Below are 12772 nucleotides of genomic sequence, written 5' to 3'. Positions count from 1 at the left end.
ACATTAAACTCCATGCTGGGAATACATCCTATTATCTGTTAAAAAGCCAACAAAGACTGCTTATTTCACTGATATCTGCATTTATAATACTCTCTTCTCAGACTTTATTTCATCAAACAACAGAATTCATGCTGAAACTGAACCATGGCGATTCGGGGAATACGTGCAAGCTTAAATGTTTCCGTTTTGCTCAGAGGAATACATGTTGAGCTAGCTTTAGGTGATGTTTAGGGGAAATAACAAGTGCCAGTGCTGTGACCTTTGCTCTCTGCATTCCACAGATGGGAGTATCGGAGCGATGAGTGAGAGTGGGAGACAAACAGACAGTGAGCTGGAGAAGGCAAGAAAGAGGAGGGCGTTTTGACATGGCAAGAAGAATTGTTTGGCTGGAGGTTTTAAACACGTCTAGGAATTCCCTGAGCATGGCAAAAGGATATTGAGGAGTTGGTGCTTTTTAATTGGATGCTACATCCAGTCCAGAGTTCAGACACATAAAAGACACATTAGCAGTTTAGCCGATCACACAGAACACTGTTTTCTCTTTAAAAACGCCAAGACACAGGGCAGCGGAATGAAGAAAAGAGACATGTTTTTTTATATATAAATGGTTTTTACCTCGTTTTGCTGTCTGGAGGAGTCAACGCTTGTCCATCAGGGCACAAGCTGATTTTTTTTTTTAGCTTCAGACTATGATTCTGTCTATTTGGAGGATATCAAACATATTTGATATTTTGAATAGAATTCCGGTTCATACGGTTTTCAGTTGTTGTGTCTCCTAGCACGTTTCTGTATTAGTTTGTTGTGTTCAGAGCTACTTGAAAGCCCAGTGGTATGTGATCCTCAGTCGTTTAGTGTATGATGCTTTCTATGTAACCATTTATAAAGTGCAAGTGCAATAGTGTTTTAAAACTGTTTCGATTTTAAAGTTGTGTATTGTATTCAGGCGCTGTGTTTCATGTGTGAGACGAGCAAAACAGTCAAAACAATAAGAAAGCAGCACATTCCGGATGTTCTAAATATCAGTGCGGATCTGATATTCACAATTATGACTATGATACCGCTTTTATAATAAAAAAAATCAATAAAGAATGTTAGTAAGTTAATGTTGAATATGAATATTAAATATTATCTTCCATTTCAGACATCCGTTTTCGAAAATATTTCCCAATTAAGTCAAAGCAGGATTACCCCATGTGTGCCTCCAAACAACACTCAGTAGTTGTGTTTGGTATTTGAATGAATCAGTTGAGTAATTAATTCAATTTACTACTCATATTACATTTGAAGCCACAGAAAGGCTATGTTCACAGTGTTAAAGGGACATTGTGTAGGAATTTCTCCCATCTAGCAGTGAAATGCGTGTTGCATCTACGGTAGCCGTTATGTACCAAAAAGCTATGACAGGATGTCTTCTAACAGCACTTCGTCGAGTTTTCCTTTGGGTGAACAGGTTTGTTATTTCAAACAAACTGCAATGACAACGAACAAACGAATGTTACAGTATGAATAATAACAGTGCAATGCAGCCTTTTAAACTTGTGTAACAAGCGCCTCTCACTGCTCTGCTCCTCCGTTTCAGCTGCTTTCAGTTACGTGACGCTGGCTCTGAACGAAAACGCGTTGTGGAAACGCTTTGGCCTAGGACTTTTTGACCCTCTCTGCTCTTATAGTTTTTCAAGATGGCGGAACAACATGGAAGTCTCAGTGGACCTACCCGTCACATGTAGGGGTGGTTAATCTGTCTGATTTCCCGATTCGATTCGATTACGATTATTGAAGTCCCGATTCGATTACAGTCAATTTTCGATTATTAACGATTCTCGATTAGCGATTATTGATTTTCCATTTCACATCAGTAAACGAAAATACACTACAAAGTGATTGCAGTATTAAAAAAAGTCAGCTGCTGAATTACTTAACTCTTTTATTGAGTAACAACAACTCAAAGCACTTTCTGTGTCGTGTAGTTATAACTTAAGAATTATTTGTATGTAGCTTATGTTCTGTAGAACACAGAAATGAATACATCACATTGTGTTGTGACTCATCAAGTTGAACTAAACAATAACAAATAAATGAAAGGCTTATTTCCTTTAGGAAGTAGATCAGAACCAACATACTGTAGAAATTGGACAATTTTCTTCTAGAAAGACAAGGTGTTGTTCAGGTGGAGGAAGACTGTAGGTTGCAGTCGAAACATATCAAGGTAAAGAAAAGGTTTTCTCTCCACCTGAACACCTTTCTAGAAGAAAATTGTCCAATTTAATCATTAAGAAGACAAAATGAACATTTTTGAACAACTTACTGTAACTTCAGTAACACCTATAGGCCTGTCATGATAACAAATCTTGCTGGGCGATAAATTGTCCAAGAAATTATTGCGATAAACGATAATATTGATAATAAAGTCATTCTGAGACCATTTTCTTCTAAAATAATGATAATGGCATAATAATGAAGGTACACCTTTTCAAAGATCAGTAAACTTTTATTTCTAAAGACTATTTAAATGAACAAAACAACCAAAAACAATAAAAGCAATGGACTCTGTCTCTGTTAACAAAAAATGCACTTACCAATGTGTGATTTCTGTTCACACTGAGAATCAAATCATGTACTGTGTGAGCATGCGTCTCAGAGGAGTATGTGCGCTAGTTTGTGTGTGTGTGTGTGTGTGTGTGTGTGTGTGTGTGTGTGTGTGTGTGTGTGTGTGTGTGTGTGTGTGTGTGCTCGCGTCTCATATGAGTATGTGCACGGAGAGTTTGTGTGTGTTCCGTCTCATTGAGTTTGTGCGCGAGTTTGTGTCTCCGTCTCATTGAGTTTGTGCGCGAGTTTGTGTGTGTGTGTGCTCGCGTCAGTATGTGCGTGGAGCGTTTATGTGCGCGCGCGCGTCTCATATGAGTGTGTGCGCACATGTCTCATATGTGCGTGGAGAGTTTGTGTGTGCCACGCGTGTCTCATATGAGTAGGCTATGTGTGTGGAGAGTTTGTATGTGCGCGCATCTCGTGTGTGTAGAGTTTGCGTGTATGTGCGTGAGCGACTTTAGGTGTGTCGTTGTGCATTTCATATGTATTTGTTTGAGCATTCAGTAGTATACATGTATGTTTGACTACTTAATATATGTGTATGCAAGTGTTCCATATATGTGCGTGAATCAAGTTTGATATAAGCCCTAAACGGCGCCTCATATGAGGGTAAGAGAGCGCGCGCGAGAGAGAGGGGAACGAGCGAGAGGTAGTGCTTGCGCTACGGCGCTCTGCAATCAAATACGATTGTAAATAGGCTCTAACAGGCTTTTACACACCTGCTCTAACTCGCTCTGGCTGGTTACACCATAGACAGTGGTTACAAGCGCTTGCTAACTGGAACTGGGCGCGTTCGTGACGTTCAACTTCTGGTATAATTTTTTTTTAACAAAATAAAATGCATATTTTTAAAAAAATAAATAAAAAAATCGATTTTTGAAGATTTAATAATCGATTCATACTCGTCCATAACATATTCGCGATTAAACAATAATCGATTTTTTTCACCACCCCTAGTCACATGTATATAAAGATAATAAATTCTTCGTTTACGAGCTAGGATAAGTCAGATAATTGGCAGAGTTATTTGTACACCATTGAGGACATATTTATGAATGAAAATATTGATTTTAGATAATAAAATACCTAAAAAACTACACATAGTCCCTTTAATGGGCAGTCACACTACACTTTTCATTTCAGTGACTTCCATAGATACACATGCGAAAGTGGGAGACAGGAAACGCAAGCAGATGCATGCAAATGAATCTAATTTCCACAGTTCAAGTTTGGTGAACTCTTTCCCCCGAATTTGTATATCTTGAAGATTGATACTTCATGGCGTGACCCCTTAGCTGAATTAAAAGAACGCAAACTTTAAATTTGCTGGATTGCAATAAAGTGGAGCAGAATTATTTATATTGAAAACCACATTGACTTACAGGTGTAATGCTGCGTTCCATTTACCTCGGAAGAGGGACGTCGGAGCTGGGAATGGCGTCACACCTGAGTTGACCGCGTTCCAGTACACAGGTCGGAAAACTAAGATGGACGCTTCCAGACAACCCTTACGGAACAAAAAAATATGGGAATATTCAGCAAAATTTAATGCGATAGGCCTACATTACATAATACATTTCCATATATTGGAAATTATAACTAGTGCTTATATTTTTCAACATATTGCAATATGTGTATTGACCATATGTGAATGCACATATTGCCATCAAATATTTATAAATGAAGAAAAAATAGCATTACATGTAATATTCACAAAGTGTGATTCTTTATAGTGTACATATATTGCACATACATGTTCCCATATAAATGTGAATGTATGTTGTACACACACACACACACACACACACACACACATTCACAGAATGAGTTACAACAGATTTCTAGCTCCCAGAATGCTTTGCTTCTGACTGTTAAAGGAGAGCAAATGTTCAAATGAAGTGTTATTTCACGGTTTTGCTCAATATTAATATACGGGGGAGATCTGTTAGAGTTTAATGTTCTATTATTTTGGAATTACTGTATTTGAAAAGTAACAGCTGTGCACTCTTCAGCACAGTGATAGTCTCTTAACTAAATACTTTAGTACATGCAGATGTGCTTGTGCTTTTCTGATCACACATCTATATATTATGAAGTGAATTACTGAATATAAAATTACATACATTATGATATATTAGTAAATATGTATATTGTCACATGTTTTTCAATATATGAAAAGCGGCAATACCTTAACATTTACTGATATTGAATAATACATAACACAATATATTATTCTGTATATTTTCAAATATACTGTTAGACCATTTAATATATTGATCATTCATATATAAGGAAAATATATTTTCATTTCACAAGAGAAACCTTTTTTGTGCTAGCTCTTTCGGAATACACATACATAAAAAAGTGGTATTTTGCACATAATGCTGAAGTATCATGGTCGGATAGAGGTTGAATAGTACTGTGTGCACATGTTTTTTGAGACCCAAACAAACACAAGTGCAAATAAACAATATATTACTACTGTTTCACTACGTTGATGCGCCATTAGTGAATCAAATGTCTGTTATGAACAAGCAACTGAAATCCCTAAACCTAAGTATACGCAGTGTGCAGTTCTGTGCAGGTCAGAGCTTTTTTTTTTTTTTTGTACACGTACTTTCACTCTTCTGTAAAAGGTCTGTTGTTTTGTGTTCCAAATCTGGTTCATGTTCACACCCACACTTGCTCGCTTTCATCCAACAGAAAAGTGCTCCCAGAAATGAGATGCTCCATCCCTGTACATCAATAGCAGGTGGCCTTCCTAAACAGGACAATCGAGTCAGAGATCCAAAGGCTGGAGGAAGCAATCTCTCGCTCCCACAATGCACTCCACCAGATGGGAGCACATTGGTCCTGACAGTGATGTCGCCGTGGGGACTGCGACATATTGCTAGGCAACATGATCAAATGATTATGACAGGCGTAATTTCCAGCCAATTTAAAGCCATCCAGAAATAAAGAGGCAGAGCCTGATGGTTTTAACGGGAGATGGAAGGGACGCAGACAGGAGTTGTTAATGGCTGCTGTGTGTCATTTGGGACAGCAATATTCAGAGTAGCTTGAAACAAGGACCTCTGTCGCAGTTAGTTGAGTATGTGTGTATTTATTAGTGGTTCTTGCAAAGGCAAACATATTACTTTTTTTAATAAACCCCTAACCTTAGGGGTCGGTTGCACCAGCTGTGCTTACGTTACAACTTCGCCTAGTTTTGACGTAAATGGACACTAAATATTTTTTCGTTGCACCATTAAACTTAGTTGAAGCGCAACTATGTATAACCTAAATATTTATGGAAGCCTCTGATCAGGAGTAACGGTTGGAATAAAATAGCAGACTGACTGAAATGCATCAGTAAGCTCTTGTTTTACACGACAGACTTCAATTCGCTTACATTTTGAGAAAAGTTTACTTTGTTAGCGGCTCTTTAACTTGAACCCGTCCTAAATCGATCCGTTTGTGCACGTCAAATAAAATCAGTCATAATCAATAAATGTGATATCAGTATTTATTTATTGATCCTTAATTTTGTTTCAAATACAGTTTCTAAATGTAATTTACATAAAAAACACATGTTATTCATGATCAAGTAATATCGTTTTTAATGGAAAGTTATTAGAAAGTTTGTTATACGTGAGGCAAAAGTTGTTAAAACGAAGGTTAAACTTAAATTCACAACATTTCAACAACTTCCGCTGACGTATTTGAATGCTGCTATTGGATCATCAAGGGTAAACGTCATATTATGCAACTATGCATTACTTTACAGAGAGCTTACGACCTACTAGCTACATCTACCTTAAGAACGAATGGTGCAACGGAATAAAGCAGAGTTAGTTACAAAGTAGCTAGTAGTTACCAAGCCTCTAGTGTGGACTTTACATTCCAATTTCAAAAAGAACTTAAAAACAGCTGGTGCAACCCTTACTACTAAAGATTAACACATAGCACAAATAAACACCACTTACATTGTAACAAATCTCATTTAATGCGTATGTAAAAATGTATCATATTTAAATTGAAGTAGAAGGTCAGTGTAAGAGGTCAGGATGGTGCTATTCAAATTAGAAAAACGATATAATGAATTTGTCTCTTGGATTTACAGATGAAAAAAGGCCCACATATTTGGGTCATTTTTGTAGATACTTTTCTGTGGCATGTGGGTAAACCTCAAGGGAGTGTTTTCCCGCCAAAATATCATCTGTGAGGAAGTTACCTTCAAAACACTTTTAAGTGCTTTCAAATTTTAAGCTTTTAAGAGCTTTTCACTCCTCTCCTCTCTTCCTGTGTAGCAATATATTGAGTCCAAGGCTGGAGTGTCGGAAAGAAAAATAGAGTAAGTTACTTACATGCATCCATCATGTACATGACAGCAGCGACATGATGGCCTCCAATCTAAATCACCTGTGACAGAGCATACTGTATGTGTCAAACAAGGTTACTGGAACAGAGCTGCCAGCCTACTGTCACATGGTTTCACGGGAGTAAAAACTTGATCTGATTGGGGGTTTTCAGAAGTATACAACAATTTTATATTAAAACTAATCGCAGTTTTCCAAGATTTACCCAATTGTGAATCAGATATGCTATCGCAGTATTAGTACACCCATTAAACACCTTGCACACCCTCATGTCATTCCAAATTTGTAGGTCAATGACAAATTAGAGTGTCCATGATAATTTTCATAATGTGCCAAGTTTTTTTTACGCAATGTACTCATGCATTTATGATGTTTTCATATGGTTTAAACGTTTCAATACCATTTTCAAGAAAATGCATTTTAAAAATTTAGTTTCATTCTAAAATATTTTAAAGCTAAAAAGCATCTTTCACAAATATCATTGTCACGGTGTGTGTAGGCAGGAAGCACTAGGAGACGAGGAATAAGTGCTAACAGGAATTTAATATACAAAAACTCAGGAACTACAACACTTACAACCATATAAACGCAATAACCAACCAGGAGTGAGGGAGAACACTGGGTTTACATACACAGAGAACAGATAGGGGAACAAGACACAGCTGGGGCAAATAAACTAGACACAGGTGAAGGAACTGAACACAAACGAGGAGCGGGAAAACTGGGACACCGGACTGAACCAAATACACAGAGACGGGGGAAACTAGATCACAAAACAGAACTAAACACACTGAAACGTGACAGTACCTCCCCCCTCCCCGAAGGTGCGTCCTCGCGGCGTTTAACCTCCAAAGGGGTGGGAGGGTGGCCGCCCTGGAGGCTGACGAGGGTGAGGCCGATCTGGAGCAGGAAGCCTCCAGGGTGGAACAGGACGCGGGCGTGGCCAGGGCAGAGCAGCACGTGGGCATGGCCAGGGCGGAGCAGACGAACCCTCGGGCGTCCAGGGCGGAGCTGTTAGACCCTCGGGCGTCCAGGGCGGAGCAGGCTGTGGGCGTGACCACGGCGGAGCAGTAGGACCTTCGGGCGGCCACGGCGGTGAGGACCCTTCGGGCGGCCACGGCGGTGAGGACCCTTCGGGCGGCCACGGCGGTGAGGACCACTCGGGCGGCCACGGCGGTGAGGACCACTCGGGCGGCCACGGCGGTGAGGACCACTCGGGCGGCCACGGCGGTGAGGACCACTCGGGCGGCCACGGCGGTGAGGACCACTCGGGCGGCCACGGCGGTGAGGACCACTCGGGCGGCCAAGGCGGTGAGGACCACTCGGGCGGCCACGGCGGTGAGGACCACTCGGGCGGCCACGGCGGTGAGGACCACTCGGGCGGCCATGGCGGTGAGGACCACTCGGGCGGCCATGGACCCTTGGACGGCCGGGACGAAGACCTATGCCCACCCCCCCCAAAGAATACTTGGGGTGAGTGCCCAGATTAGGGACAGGCTCAGGAACAGTCTCTGGATCAGCAGACGTGGATGGGACCGGCTGGGCGGGCTCTGAAAAAAAGTCAATTAAGTCCTTCTCGTCCGGACTCTGGATGAGGACCAGCGGTGAAGGCTCTGTGCTGGTCGGGACCAGCTGTGAAGAGGGCTTGGTGCTGGACGGGACCAGCGGCGAAGAGGGCTTGGTGCTGGTCGGGACCAGCTATGAAGAGGGCTTGGTGCTGGACGGGACCAGCGGTGAAGAGGGCTTGGTGCTGGACGGGACCAGCGGCGAAGAGGGCTTGGTGCTGGACGGGACCAGCGGTGATGAGGGCTTGGTGCTGGACGGGACCAGCGGCGAAGAGGGCTTGGTGCTGGACGGAACCAGCGGCGAAGAGGGCTTGGTGCTGGACGGAACCAGCGGCGAAGAGGGCTTGGTGCTGGACGGGACCAGCGGCGAAGAGGGCTTGGTGCTGGACGGGACCAGCGGTGATGAGGGCTTGGTGCTGGACGGGACCAGTGGCGAAGAGGGCTTGGTGCTGGACGGAACCAGCGGCGAAGAGGGCTTGGTGCTGGACGGAACCAGCAGCGAAGAGGGCTTGGTGCTGGATGGAACCAGCGGGGAAAAGGGCTCTTCAGAACCATGGATGAGGATGGATGGCATGGCGAAGATGGTTGGAGCCATCACCGGGATGATGGTGATGCGGAGACCTCTCTCCATCAGGATCCTGATGAGGTAATCCATCAGGTCATGGCCAGGCAAATCCATCTTGTCTTGGTCGGTTATTCTGTCACGGTGTGTGTAGGCAGGAAGCACTAGGAGACGAGGAATAAGTGCTAACAGGAATTTAATATACAAAAACTCAGGAACTACAACACTTCCATATAAACGCAATAACCGACCAGGAGTGAGGGAGAACACTGGGTTTACATACACAGAGAACAGATAGGGGAACAAGACACAGCTGGCGCAAATAAACTAGACACAGGTGAAGGAACTGAACACAAACGAGGAGCGGGAAAACTGGGAGACTGGACTGAACCAAATACATAGAGACGGGGGAAACTAGATCACAAAACAGAACTAAACACACTGAAACGTGACAATCATGAATTATAAATTTTGGGGAGTGGCACCACATGACAAATGATGTCAAGCTTAAAAAAACAGTCTTCTAAAGCTTATTGAATAGACTGAATTGTAGGTTGTTTTGATGAAAACCTTACCATCCCCGAAAACCCTCAAAACTTATTTATAGATTTTGGTCTGTACCTCACACAAATTTATCACAAGGCTTCAGAAGACTTGTAATACATGAACTTTTATGCAACTTTTTTAGTACATCATTTATGCTACTCTCTGGAATGACATGAGTAAATGGTGGCAGAGTTTCTTTTTTTTTTAAGGTGAACTATTACTTTAACAACACAGTTTCAAATTGAATTTGTATTTGTGCGACTTCTCAAAAGCATGTGCAAAATAATCACCTATCAAAATGTGCTATAGTGCAGCAGGAGTTTGGGGAAAAACAAGAATCATGTGGCGTTTCTATGAAGCACTTCTAAAGCCATCATTGTCCTAATGCTCTGTATAGATGTTAACATGGTGCTTAATGCTCTGAATTCTCAGAATATGTCTTGACTTTACATGAAATGAACCCATAATATCACACACTCTTTGGACTGAGAGTGTTATGTAACCCTCCCACTTCAGATGCTAGCCTCCATTCTTTATGTAATGAGGCAGGCAGCAAAAGGCACAGCTAAAACACTTTAAAGCTCACTGACAGATGTACAGTTTTAAGACGTTGACTGGCTCCTTTTTTGGCATTAAAGTGACAAACAGGCCTGGGGTGCGTTTTCCAAAGCCAACTATGGTCGCAAGTTCCGTCTTTACCAATAGAGTTCAATGGAAATTGCGATCATAGTTGGCCAACGATGCTTTTGGGAAACGCACCCCTGGTCGGGGGCAATTTAAGGCAACTGGTCTTCCGGTTGGAGATGTTTCTCCAATCATGAGTATGGATTCATCAAGCATTTAATGGGTAATTTTATGAAAACCTCCCTGAAAATGTGAATTCTGACCAAGAAGAGCCATAATAGCAGTTAACTTAGATTTCTGGGTTCAGATATAATCATGTCATCTACCACATGCCATGCTTAATTTTGCTAGCAAGTCATAAAAAAAAAAAAAGTGGGTTAATCAACTATGCAAAAATACACTTGTATTTTATTATAAATAAACTTTACACTTTTAAAAATATACATATCTTATATGATTAACACATTTTTGGTAATCTAACTATTTTTAAATTATAAGTAAATTAACTATTTTTTTTACTTGAGAAGAAAACCCAATTAAGCATAATCTGTATTATTTATTCACCAAAAAAATAAAAAAAATAGTTAAAATATTTCATAACAATATGTCGTAATAACCTTCAAGACTGTTTGTCGAGGTCAATAACATTCTTAAAATACGCCTTTAAAAACTGTAATAATTAATTTTTTTCTTGCATTAATTTTAGCTTGATAAGTAATGAATTTTTCCATATATATATATATATATGTAAAACAAAATGTAAAACATTCACCACGTGACATTTTTAAAGGTCATTTAATTTAAACTTTTGTTAAAAATGCAATGCAAGTGTTTATACATTTCTAATAACCTGACACACACACACACACACACACACACACACACACACACACACACACACACACACACACACACACACACACACACACACACACACACACACACACACACACACACACACACACACACACACACACACACACACACACACACACACACACACACACACACACACACACACATTGTTGAACTGGGCCATGCTAACTGGTCAGTGACAAATAGCCCAAATGGTTGGGCTATTTGTCACTGACCAGTTAGCATGGCCCAGTTCAACAATGACAACAACAACAAAAAAACACATCCAAAAGGTCTTTTGCATTCAAAGGAGAGCAAAGTTATCAAAACTTAATGAAAGTCAACAGAGGCTGGCCAAAATCAACATGGAACTCTTTGAATGGGTGACATGTACAAATTAGCTTTGCTATTTGAAGTCACTGACAACAACTTGACACATGGTAATCGATAACTTGTTAAAAGCATGCTTTTGGGTTGTTTTTATCACTTGGCTGGAATCATAGTAATTTGCTTTCTGTTTCACACCTTCATGCCATGTGAACCTCGCAATTTGATAAATATTTTTTCCTAGCTAATGAAATTAAATTATTTCTCATGACCCAGATACTAAATCATGTCCCCCTCTGTCCTGCCTTGAGCTCAAGATTTTGCACAGAAGCTGGAGCTAAACTCATCAGTGCCCCCTGCTGGCCAATTTGGGGGGAAAGAGAGGTCGATATAAAGGTTTCATGTGGATACGAGGTGGTGATATGGGACATAAGGGTGTTCAAAAGCTCAACATTTCTGACAGCTTCAGCTTGTCATCGTCTCACAGTGATTGGCTGCCAGCTCTTATTTTCATTTGCACAAGTTCAGTATTTCCCAACTTTCTGATGCACTCACCACTTGTTCTGCCCTGCTGTCAATCCTACAATCCCCTGAACAATCCTGCCCAATAGCTCCCATAGAGAATTAATTGAAAATGCCAGCTCATGGACACATACTGCGAGGAAAAGAAAGTGGATTGCACGGATAAGATAAAGAGAGTAATGAATCCAATCGCTCACATGGTCACATTTCCTGAATAACGTCACCACTCACTGTGCCAATCTTTCTGACTTTTTCATGAAACAAAATGCATTTTGAAATGTAAAGTTTGTCAAGATGCAGTGAAGGGCGATAGTGAGCACACTTTTGAAAAAGCATTGGAATATACTTTTTCCTCACATTTCATATTCTTTTCCATCACCATGACCCTTCGTAGTCTTCCTAGATTCCTGTAACCAGTTTGTTACAATGAATATGGACAAAAGTGGTGTTCGAATTAAATGTGTGTACTTTGAAAGTGGTATGGACAGAAATTCCCTATAGGTCTCATTACTTTTGTACATATATATCTGAGAGTGCTTTCATGTTATTTAGTGTGGACGGACATTGCTAAATTCCAATATTCTCATTCATGTTAATCAGTAAGAACTTGAGTTAACTGAGCATATTTGATGACTTATTTGAAGCAACCTACTTGGAGATGGAATGTTGCTAGTAAAATTACATGAAATGCTATTTCTGGATATCATTCCTTTAAGAACTAGAAATATAACCAAATGACAAATCACTTATAGCATAATTCCCATTATTACAGATCAGCTTCTCCTGAGCATGCATATTTTTCCTCATTAGCTCTGAATCATATCCAC

This window comes from Siphateles boraxobius, unplaced genomic scaffold (genome assembly GCF_051911475.1).
Source record: "Siphateles boraxobius isolate OS27281-9 unplaced genomic scaffold, OSU_SipBor_1 19, whole genome shotgun sequence".
Classification (NCBI taxonomy): Eukaryota; Metazoa; Chordata; class Actinopteri; order Cypriniformes; family Leuciscidae; genus Siphateles; species Siphateles boraxobius.
The sequence above is the reverse complement of the archived record's forward strand: the minus strand, read 5'-3'. Positions refer to the sequence as shown.